This window comes from Muntiacus reevesi, chromosome 2, assembly GCF_963930625.1.
Source record: "Muntiacus reevesi chromosome 2, mMunRee1.1, whole genome shotgun sequence".
NCBI classification, from domain to species: domain Eukaryota; kingdom Metazoa; phylum Chordata; class Mammalia; order Artiodactyla; family Cervidae; genus Muntiacus; species Muntiacus reevesi.
Window position 1 is genome coordinate 218,378,894 of NC_089250.1, and position 11,463 is coordinate 218,390,356.

The following is an 11,463-nucleotide window of genomic DNA, read 5'->3' on the forward strand; positions in this document are numbered from 1 at the left end:
TGCTGGACTCAATGAATGTATTGTCACGATCTTTTTTGCGTTAACAACCTGACAGTATATTGCTGGACAAGTGACCCATTTAGGCGACTCCTTAGGGTTTGCCAAGGCCTTTCCTATGCATCATTTTATTTCATATTTACAGTAGACTTTGAGTCAGGCATATCAATGCAGTGATGACTATCTCCAGGTTACAGAAAAGGAAACTTGGTCTCAGAAAGGTTAGGAGACCTGTTAGAGGCTTTGCAATTAAAAGATAGGGACACTATGTATAAAATATATAACTATTGAGAACATACCATATAGCACAGAGAACTCTATTTAATGTGCTGTGGTGATCTAAATGGGAAGGAAATCTGAATGGGAGGGAGGGATATATGTATACATATGGCTGATTCATTCTGCTATGCAGTAGAAACACATAACATTGTAAGGAAACTATACTCCAACAAAAATTAATTAAAAAAAAAGAAGGGGTACCTACTCCAAGGACAGTATTATTTCCACTATACCACACTGTCTTCTCCATCAACCACTGCCCAAGAGAAATAATTGACACACAAGCTCTTACCACACAAGTTCAGCTTACCAGCAGCCCACGGGGTCCTTAATGCTGCCCTTTCTAACTCCACATGCTGAAGGAAACAAGAGCTTAAGCCAGTGGTTCTTGACCAAAGGTCAGTCAGTCAGTGCTAGTTGCTCAGTCACGTCCAACTCTGCGAGACCCCATGGAGTGCAGCCCACCAGACTCCTCTGTCCATGGAATTCTTCAGGCAAGAATCTCAGAGTGGGCTGCCATTCCCTTCTCCAGGGGGATCTTCCCAACCCGGGGATTGAACCCCCGTCTCCCCCATTGCAGGCAGATTCTTTACTGTCTGAGACACGAGGGAAGCCCCTGACCAAAGGTGATTGTGGCAATGTTGGGAGGATGCTTTGTTGTCATAGCTGGAGAGGATGTTGGTACTGGCATTTAGTGGGGAGAGGTCAGGGAGGCTGCTAAATATCTTACAACACACAGAACAGTACCCTGCAGCAAACAAGTATTTGGTCCCAAATGTCAACAGCGCTGAGGCCAAGAATTTCCAGCTTAGATGAACTGTCCTTAGGATGATAAGAGAAAGGAAGGAATAAAGGAAAGGAAAATATTTTTCCCATTGGTACAAGAAAATTCTGCACTGTGTAGGGTGAGCTATTTCTAGTCTTATGAGCTGCTGTGCCTTCAAGGATTGGGTGGTAGGTGGGGGAGAAGGATCTCTTAGTATTTTCCTAGGAAAGAGTCCCTGCTCTAAGTTGAGAATAAATAAGAAAATGAACTTCAATGTACAGAAATCCACTTTGCAGCTCACTTCCCCCCCCAGAATGCATTTACTCAATATTGTTTGAGTGCTGAATGATAAAGTATCCACTGTGTGTATATCCACGATATACTAAAGAACATATGGGCTGATCTCAAGGTGAACACAGAAAAATAAACATGTCAATTAAAGACAGGAAACATTAAAGGGGAAAAATCATTTAAAATGATGTCTATATTGGATTTTTAAACTTTAAAACCAAAGTACATTTCTTGGGAATTTTTTTAAATCATGAAGTTCTATGAAAAGAGAATCTACAGTAGATTCTTCCTGTTTGAACAATTTCTCTTTATCATTATAAAGGAGTTATCAAAATATTTAAAGTATTAATAATTTGCTAATCCAATATTTTAACTGTAGGCATAAACAGTTTGTAATTTGTGAAACTCAAAGCTAGGTTGAAAAATAAGCTTAATGTAATTTTAAATACATGTCTTTTTCCAAAAGTGTAATTGCCAAGCAGTTGGTAGCTGGGATGAGGGCTTCATTTTCACCATGAAACTGTAAATCCATCATCAGTGAGAAGATGGTAAATTATGCATTCAGGGGAAATTCCTGTCGCTTAGCCTGCTGGGGGAATCCAAGAAAAGCAGCAGGAAAAATGACTTAGTACCTCTGCACGCTGACCTGAAACTTACACAGATAGTTCATTGCTAGAGAGAGGGATTGGCAGAATACAATTCAGCAGCAAAGTCCAAAATGAACTTCTAGGACTGGGAAAACAGATTTCGGTGTTTCATTTTTTATCCCCCTAATCGAAGACACCTCTAGAAAACTAGTGTGTATTCCTTGAAATACAACAATTTCACACATCAGGGTCTGCCAAACCACAGCCGAGAAAGGAATCAGGTGTTGCCTGAATCTTCCACATATGTTCTTGGCAAAAGCATATCTTTGTATATTAAGTGCCAAGTGAATAACACCCAAAGTACACGAAAAATTAATCAACTCTGAGACGATTAGCCAAGGTTTTATCATAGGCTGTCCAGACAATAAATTTAATATTTAACAAATGAAGAGATGGGAATGAATCTTTTCTCGTGGACCAAGGATAGTCCTTTGATTAACTCAGGCTTTAGTTGAAGGGTTTGTTGGTCATCTCTGAGCAGAACTGGGACCACAGAAAGTACTGTAAGTTGTTTTTCTGAAAAATGAAAGTATTAGCACCTTTCTCATAGGATAGCCATATTGGTTAAACTAGATGATGTATGTAAAGGCACTGGTCCATAGATGTGTCCTGTAAATAAGTTTAGGATGAAGGTAAGTAAGAGAAGAGGTTTATGTGCTTGTTTCACATAGGCCCAGAAAACAGACACAGAAAGGATGGGAGAGGATGAAAAGGAGAAATTTGGCTTCACTTGGAAGAATGAGTAGGAATTTAGGCCATACATACGACCAGTTTAGAGACTAGGTTTAAGAAATCTGAACTTGTGTGACATTGGGTGAATAACTTGACATCTGGGAGCTTCAGTTACCTTGTCTGTAAACTAGAAATAGCATTAGTACCTTTCTTGGTGTATAAATAATACAAACAGAAAGTTTAGGATGGGTCTAACACATTAAAAATGCTCTCAATAAATGTCAGCTATTATTCTTTTTATTACAACAGTTACAACCAGAGAGCATGTTCCTCATTCAAGAGGTTTGGAGAAAGAATGAACTCTCACCATTGATCATATGTAACCAGAACCTGAAAACCCACCATTTAATAAAGCCATAAAGAAGATGTGGTACATATAGACAGTGGAATATTGAAGTGAAAGTGACTCAGTTGTGTCCGACTCTTTGCAACCCCATGGACTACACAGTTAGTGGAATTCTCCAGGCCAGAATATTGGAGTGGGGAGCCTTTCCCTTCTCCAGGGGATGTTCCCACCCCAGGGATTGGACCCAGCTCTCCTGCATTGCAGGCGGATTCTTTATCAGCTGAGCTGTCAGTGACTTACTCAGCCATAAAAAATGAACAGAATAATTCCATCTGCAGTAACGTGGATGGACCTAGAGACTGTCATACTAGGTGAAGTCAGTCTGACAGAGAAAGACAAGTATCATATCAATTGTATGTGAAGTCTTAACAAAGGGTACAAATGAATACATCTACAAAGCAGAAACACAGTTATACATAGAGAAAATAAACTTATGGTTACCAGGGGCTAAGGGGGGAGAGGGATAAATTGTGAGATGGATTGACATATACACACTACTATATACAAAATAGATAACTAGTAAGTACCCACTCAGAGCACAGGGAACTCTATATTTGTTGTGGCCGATATGGGAACCTCGCAGAAGCGTGCCAGCTGCGACGGACCATGCAGAAGCGCCACCGTGAGGAGCTACCCCTCGCCCAAAGTCAGGGGCAGAGACCGAGAGCGCCAGGCTGCGATGGCGCAAGAGCAGCCAAGAGGATCTTCCCCACGTATGAGGCCAGAGGTGGCAGCTGAGAGGAGTTACCCCTACGTCCAAGGTAAGGAGCAGCGGGGCGCTTTGCCTGAGCAGCCGTGAAGAGATACCCCACGTCCAAGGTAACAGAAAACCAAGTAAGACGGTAGGTGTTGTGAGAGGGCATCAGAGGGCAGATACACTAAAACCATAATCACAGAAAACTAGCCAATCTGATCACAGGACCACAGTCGTGTCTAACTCAATGAAACTAAGCCATGCCGTGTGGGGCCACTCAAGACGGACGGGTCATGGTGGAGAGGTCTGACAGAATGTGGTACATATGGGGAAGGGAATGGCAAACCACTTCAGTGTTCTTGCCTTGACAACCCCATGAACAGTATGAAAAGGCAAAATGATAGGATACTGAAAGAGGAACTCCCCAGGTCGCTAGGTGCCCAATATGCTACTGGAGATCAGTGGAGAAATAACTCCAGAAAGAATGAAAGGATGGAGCCAAAGCAAAAACAATACCCAGCTGTGGATGTGACTGGTGATAGAAGCAAGGTTCGATGCTGTAAAGAAAAATATTGCATAGAAACCTGGAATGTTAGGTTCATGAATCAAGGCAAATTGGAAGTGGTTAAACAGAAGATGGCAAGAGTGAATGTCAACATTCTAGGAACCAGCAAACTAAAATGGACTGGAATGGGTGAATTTAACTCAGATGACCATTATATCTACTACTGTGGGCAGGAATCCCTTAGAAGAAATGGAGTAGCCATCATAGTCAACAAGAGTCCAAAATGCAGTACTTGGATGCAATCTCAAAAATGACAGAATAATCTCTGTTTGTTTCCAAGTCAAACCATTCAATATCATGGTAATCCAAGCCTATGCCCCAACCAGTAATGCTGAAGAAGCTGAAGTTGAACAGTTCTATGAAGACCTACAAGATCTTTTAGAACTAACACCCAAAAAAGATGTCATTTTCATTATAGGGGACTGGAATGCAAAAGCAGGGCGTCAAGAAACACCTGGAGTAACAGGCAAATTTGGCCTTGGAGTACCGAATGAAGCAGGGCAAAGGCTAATAAGAGTTTTGCCAAGAGAATGCACTGGTCATAGTAAACACCCTGTTCCAACAATACAAGAAAAGACTCTACACGTGGACATCACCAGATGGCCAACACCAAAATCAGATTGATTATGTTCTTTGCAGCCAAAGATGGAGAAGCTCTATACAGTCAGCAAAAACAAGACCGGGAGCTGACTGTGGCTCAGATCATGAACTACTTATTGCCAAATTCAGACTTAAACTGAAGAAAGTAGGGGAAACCACTATACCATTCAGGTATGACCTAAATCAAATCCCTTAAGACTATACAGTAGAAGTGAGAAATAGATTTAAGGGACTAGATCTGATAGAGTGCCTGATGAACTATGAATGGAGGTTCATGACATTGTACAGGAGACAGGGATCAAGACCATTCCCATGGAAAAATAATGCAAAAAGGCAAAATGGTTGTCTGAGGAGGCCTTACAAATAGCTGTGGAAAGAAGAGAAGTGAAAAGCAAAGGACCAAAGGATAGATATTCCCATTTGAATGCAGGATTCCAAGGAATAGGAAGGAGAGATAAGAAAGCCTTCCTCAGCAATCAATGCAAAGAAATAGAGGAAAACAACAGAATGGGAAAGACTAGAGATCTCTTCAAGAAAATTAGAGATACCAAGGGAATATTTCATGCAAAGATGGGTTCGATAAAGGACAGAAATGGTATGGACCTGACAGAAGCAGAAGACATTAAGAAGAGGTGGCAAGAATACACAGAAGAACTGTACAAAAAAGGTCTTCACGACCCAGATAATCACGATGGTGTGATCACTCACCTAGAGCCAGACATCCTGGAATGTGAAGTCAAGTGGGCCTTATGAAGCATCACTACGAACAAAGCTAGTGGAGGTGATGGAATTCCAGTTGAGCTATTTCAAATCCGGGAAGACGATGCTGTCAAAGTGCTGCACTCAGTATGCCAGCAAATTTGGAAAACTTGGCAGTGGCCACAGGACTGGAAAAGATCAGTTTTCATTCCAATCTGTAAGAAAGGCAATCCCAAAGAATGCTCAAACTACCATACGATTGCACTCATCTCACACGCTAGTAAAGTAATGCTCAAAATTCTCCAAGCCAGGTTTCAGCAATACGTGAACTGTGAACTTCCAGATGTTCAAGCTGGTTTTAGAAAAGGCAGAGGAACCAGAGATCAAATTGCCAGGATCTGCTGGATCATCGAAAAAGCAAGGGAGTTCCAGAAAAACATCTATTTCTGCTTTATTGACTGCCAAAGCCTTCGACTGTGTGGATCACAATAAACTGTGGAAAATTCTGAAAGAGATGGTATTACCAGAACTGCCTGGTATACCTGACCTGACCCGCCTTTTGAGAAACCTGTATGCAGTTAGAACTGGACGTGGAACAACAGACTGGTTCTGAATAGGAAAAGAAGTACGTCAAGGCTGTATATTGTCACGCTGCTTATTTAACTTATATGCAGAGTACATCATGAGAAACGCTGGGCTGGAATCAAGATTGCCAGGAGAAATATCAATAACCTCAGATATGCAGATGACACTACCCTTTCGGCAGAAAGTGAAGAAGAACTAAAAAGCCTCTTGATGAAAGTGAAAGTGGAGAGTGAAAAAGTTGGCTTAAAGCTCAACATTCAGAAAACTAAGATCGTGGCATCTGGTCCCATCACGTCATGGCAAATAGATGGGGAGACAGTGGAAACAGTGTCAGACTTTATTCTTTTGGGCTCCAAAAATCACTGCAGATGGTGATTACAGCCATGAAATTAAAAGACGCTTGCTTACTCCTTGGAAGGAAAGTTATGACCAACCTAGATAGCATATTAGAAAGCAGAGACATTACTTTGCCAACAAAGGTCTGTCTAGTCAAGGCTATGGTTTTTCCAGTGGTCAGGTATGGATGTGAGAGTTGGACTGTGAAGAAAGCTGAGGGCCGAAGAATTGATGTTTTTGAACTGTGGTGTTGGAGAAGATTCTTGAGAGTCCCTTGGACTGCAAGGAGATCCAACCAGTCCATCCTGAAGGAGATAAGTCCTGGGTGTTCACTGGAAGGACTGATGCTGAAGCTGAAACCCCAGTACCTTGGCCACCTCATGTGAAGAGTTGAGTCATTGGAAAAGACCCTGATGCTTGGAGGGATTAGGGGCAGGAGGAGAAGGGGACGAAAGAAGATGAGATGACTGGATGGCATCATTGACTCGATGGACATGAGTTTGAGTCAACTCCGGGAGTTTGTGATGGACAGGGAGGCCTGGCGTGCTGCGATTCATGGGGTCGCAAAGAGTCGGACACGACTGAGCAACTGAACTGAACTGATACGGGAACAGAATCTAAAAAGAGTGGATACATGTATATGTGTAAAGGAGTCACTTTACTGTACAGCAGAAACTAACACATCAGTGTAAATTAAATATACTGCAATAATCTTTTTTTTAAAGAAAGAAAGCCATGCCTTGGCAAGAAGGTTGCTAAGACCCCAAGCATCTCTTGATCCTAGTCATAACTGGAAGCCGAATTCTTACCTGCTGAAATGTGCAAGAGTTTCAGAAAGTCCTCCCACTTTAAAATCTCAGCAGAGCCAAGTCATAAAATTGCACTTATTTCTCTCGTCCCCTTCTTGGCAGCCAGACCTTTTAGCCTCCTGCAACTTACTCCCTCAGACCTCGGCAACATCTTAGAGGATTTCCCATCACAGTACCTTCTAATAAAAGGCAAGACAAATTGGTAGCTGGGGGAGAGAAGTGTCGTGTGTTACATTTTGTGTTCATTTAACCAGTCCATCTGTGATTTACAGCCCAACAGAGGGGTAGGGTTCTAACTCAGGAGGAAGGCAGCTGGGGGAGCATAGGTTGTGAATGAAACCAGAAGCACCACAAAGCAGCTGAGAACTTGGCTATTTTGTTTGCTGTAAGTGGAAGCTAAGAAAACAAAGGAGATGCCACAGAGATCATTGGAATACATGACAAAACTACATAAGTAGACTGGGACAAACTGCAAAAATGCACAATCAGTTTTGCTTGTTAGTCCTAAAAATCATGCTGGGCCCTCTCTGGACCTCATACAAAATTTTGCCTGTGAAACTTCATCTGTAAAAGGAATTCTGATGGGGAAAAAAACTTCAATAGGTTTGTAGTTTTTATATGCTTCCGCTCTGTTGTCAAGCTTTTATACTTCTTTTCAAAACTGGACTGTCCCAGATCTCAAAATGTGGGAGTAAGGTCGCAATTTTGAGGCAAAACCTATCACAATATTGTAAAGTAATCGTCCTCCAACTAAAATAAATTATTTTTAAAAAAAAAACTTTTTGTTAAACCTTTTGGTCATTATTGTTCTAAAGGTGCTCGTGTATCTTCTCAGCTTTCTCTATAAAAAGATGTAACTTTTTTTAAACTAGAAGATCTTGGGACATAATTACATCTTAACTAAGAAGATGATATATTTTTTAACCAAGCTATAAATTGTTTATCTAAATAATGGAAGCAAAAAAAAAATGCTTCCCTTAATATTACCTGATTTTTTCCCCATTACACAGAGATGGGTTGCATTTCAGATCAAAATAAAATAGTTAAAGACTAGAAATTAATTTGTAAATTTTATGGAAATTGTAGCCTGCCAGGTTCTTCTCTCCATGGGATTCTCCAGGCAAGAATACTGGAATGGGTTGCCATTCCCTTCTCCAGGGGATCTTCCCAACCCAGAGATTGAACCTGGTCTCCCGCATTACAGGTAGATTCTTTACCATCTGAGCCACCAGGAAACCAAAACTGCAATGAGGTACCACTTCACACCAGTCAGATTGGTCATCATTAAAAACTCTACAAATCATAAATGCCAGAAAGGGTGAGGAGAACAGGGAACCGTCCTGCACTGTTGGTATGTTGGTGTAGCCGCTATAGAGAATGGTATGGAGGCTCCTCAAAAAACTAAAAATAGAGCTACCATATGAACCAGCAATCCCACTGCTGGGCATATAACAGGACAAAACTAGAATTCAAAAAGATATATGCACCCCTATGTTCATAGCAGTACTACTCACAGTAGCCAAGACACACTGCTGCTGCTGCTGCTAAGTCGCTTCAGTCGTGTCCGACTCTGTGCGACCCCATAGACGGCAGCCCACCAGGCTCCCCCGTCCCTGGGATTCTCCAGGCAAGAACACTGGAGTGGGTTGCCATTGTCTTCTCTGAGCCAAGACACGGGAACAACCTAAACGTCCATCAGCAGATGAATGAATAAAGACGCAGTGCATATATACAATGGAATACTACTCAGCCATAAAAAGGATGAAATGATTCCACTGGTAGCAGCGTGGACGCAACTAGAGATTATCCTACTAAGTGAAGTAAGTCAGAGAGAGAAAAACAAACATAAGTGTGACATCACTTGCATGTGGAATCTGAAAAACAATACAGTCAACTTATTTACCAAACAGAAACAGACTCACAGACATAAAAAAACAAACTTGTGGTTACTAAAAAGGAAGGAAGAAGGGGAGAGAGAAATTAGGAGTATTGGATTAATAGACAATATATCATTTCTGGGAAATAAACAAGGGTTCATTGTGTAGCACATGGAACTATATTCACTATCTTGTAATAACCTATAATGGAAAGGAATCTGAAGGTGTGTACCTGAAACTAACATAATATTGCAAATCAACTATGGTTTAATAAATAAAAGAAGAAAAGAAAGTTTATTTGGCCCCATCTGCTTTCAGAATTGGTGGAGAGAAAACTAAAGGAGAACATGGAGTTTGAAACAATAGTTTTCGGCATTTATTATTTGTAGACTTTTTGATGATGGCCAGTGTGAGGTGATGCCTCATTGCAGTTTTGATTTGCATTTCTCTAATAGTTAGCCATATGGGGCATCATTTCATGCGCTTGGTGGCAAAAAACCTTTCTTTACTGGGAAGAAAATAAAAAATAAATGACAACTTCTTGAGTGCCTAGGAAGTATCTCACCCCACACGAGGTACGGTACCTGCACATGACATTGGCTGTGACCTCAGAAGACAGAAGGGAACCAGCGCCCAACGAAGTCAAGCAATGTGGCCATCGTGAGAAAGCTGGAAACAAGTCCATTTGGCTTTGAATCCTGGTCTTTGTCACTAATCATGGCTGCTCCCTGAAAGTCTGTCTTCAACAGCTATCAGCCATTTACAATAAGACAGTCTGACTCAAATTTAAATTTATATTCGACACTGGGGCAATTGGTTTCCAACTCTACGCCCTGACCCTGGCCATGCTAGTCCTGGCTTCTGCTACCCTCGGGAGCATCTATTAACCGATGACTTCAGGAAATCAGTGAACAGGGGCTCCAGGTGCTTCCTTCTCAGGAGAGCTGCGTGGAGGTATTTGCTCTACGCTGTCTTCCACTAAGATTAAGACCCAGTCACAAGACTTATTGACAATGATTGTGTGTTATTAGCTGTCTCCCATTTCCTGTCTCAGCTTCCCTAATAGCTCAGCTGGTAAAGAATCTGCCTGCAATGCAAGAAACCCCAGTTTGATTCCTGAGTCAGGGAGATCTGCTGTAGAACGGATAGGTTATCTGCTCCAATATTCTTGGGCTTCCCTGGTGGCTTAGCTGGTAAAGAATCCGCCTGCAATGTGGGAGACCTGGGTTCAATTCCTGGGTTGGGAAGATCCCCTGGAGAAGGGAAAGGCTACGCACTCTAGTATCCTGGCCTGGAGAATTCCATGGATTGTCTAGTTCATGGGGTCGCAAAGAGTTGGACATGACTGAGTGACTTTCACTTTCACATTTCCTATCTCAACTATCCCATGCCACGTGGAATGCTTACACTCAAATTCTTTCTCAGAATCTGCTTCTGGTGCAACCCCAAAAGCACCAGAGCAAATCTGGTGTTATGTGCACACGCAGCTCATAAATTCAATCACATGGTTGTAGGATCACACCCATTTTTCTAAGTTGATGCTCAAAGTTAAATATAACACATTATTGTCACAAGTACATTATTTTGAGAAAATACTTTAGATTGTGTTTGGGTTTTTGCAGCTTCTAAAGAGTCTATCAGTTTTTCCATTGTTGCAAGTACAGCAAAATTAATTATAACCAGCCTTCCAAAGCAAAAGGAAAAATAAAGATTCAAAACATTTCACATGTAATACAAATCTGAGTTGGGTAAAAAAAAAAAAATCTCAGCTTTCCAACCTTGTGTCAAAGTGAAAACCAACCACACGAGCAGGACCAAGAGGAAGATGAGGAAAAGCGGTGATGAGGGAGGAGAGGTGAAAAGGAAGTTTGTGGGGAGGGGTGTTTTCATAGCTAGTCACGTGCAGGTGGGTCTATTATGAACAATAGTTTTTCAAGAGAATGTTCTTATCAAAGCTGGGAAAAGAAAGGATGGGAAGAGAACATATATTGGGAATGTGTCTATTGGGGATCAGTCTTCCAGGAGCTTTACTATTCTATTCTATCAATGACTACCTTATACAAGATTTCTATGAGGACCATTATCACCATTTATATGTGATGGAACAGCCTGATGGTTTAATAGAATTAAGACACAGTTAGCAAATGGAAAAACTAGAGTTCAAACTTTGAGTGTAATAGACTCTAAAACCTGCTGACATCAATAATATAGTAATACTACTGCTCTAGCAAACTTGCATG

The 11,463-nt window shown here is 41.4% G+C and overlaps 1 pseudogene; it reads left to right on the plus strand.

Moving 5' to 3' along the window:
- Positions 1-4,184: 4,184 nt before the first annotated feature.
- On the plus strand, positions 4,185-5,080 carry LOC136158981 (craniofacial development protein 2-like; annotated as a pseudogene).
- The last annotated feature ends 6,383 nt before the right edge of the window (positions 5,081-11,463 follow it).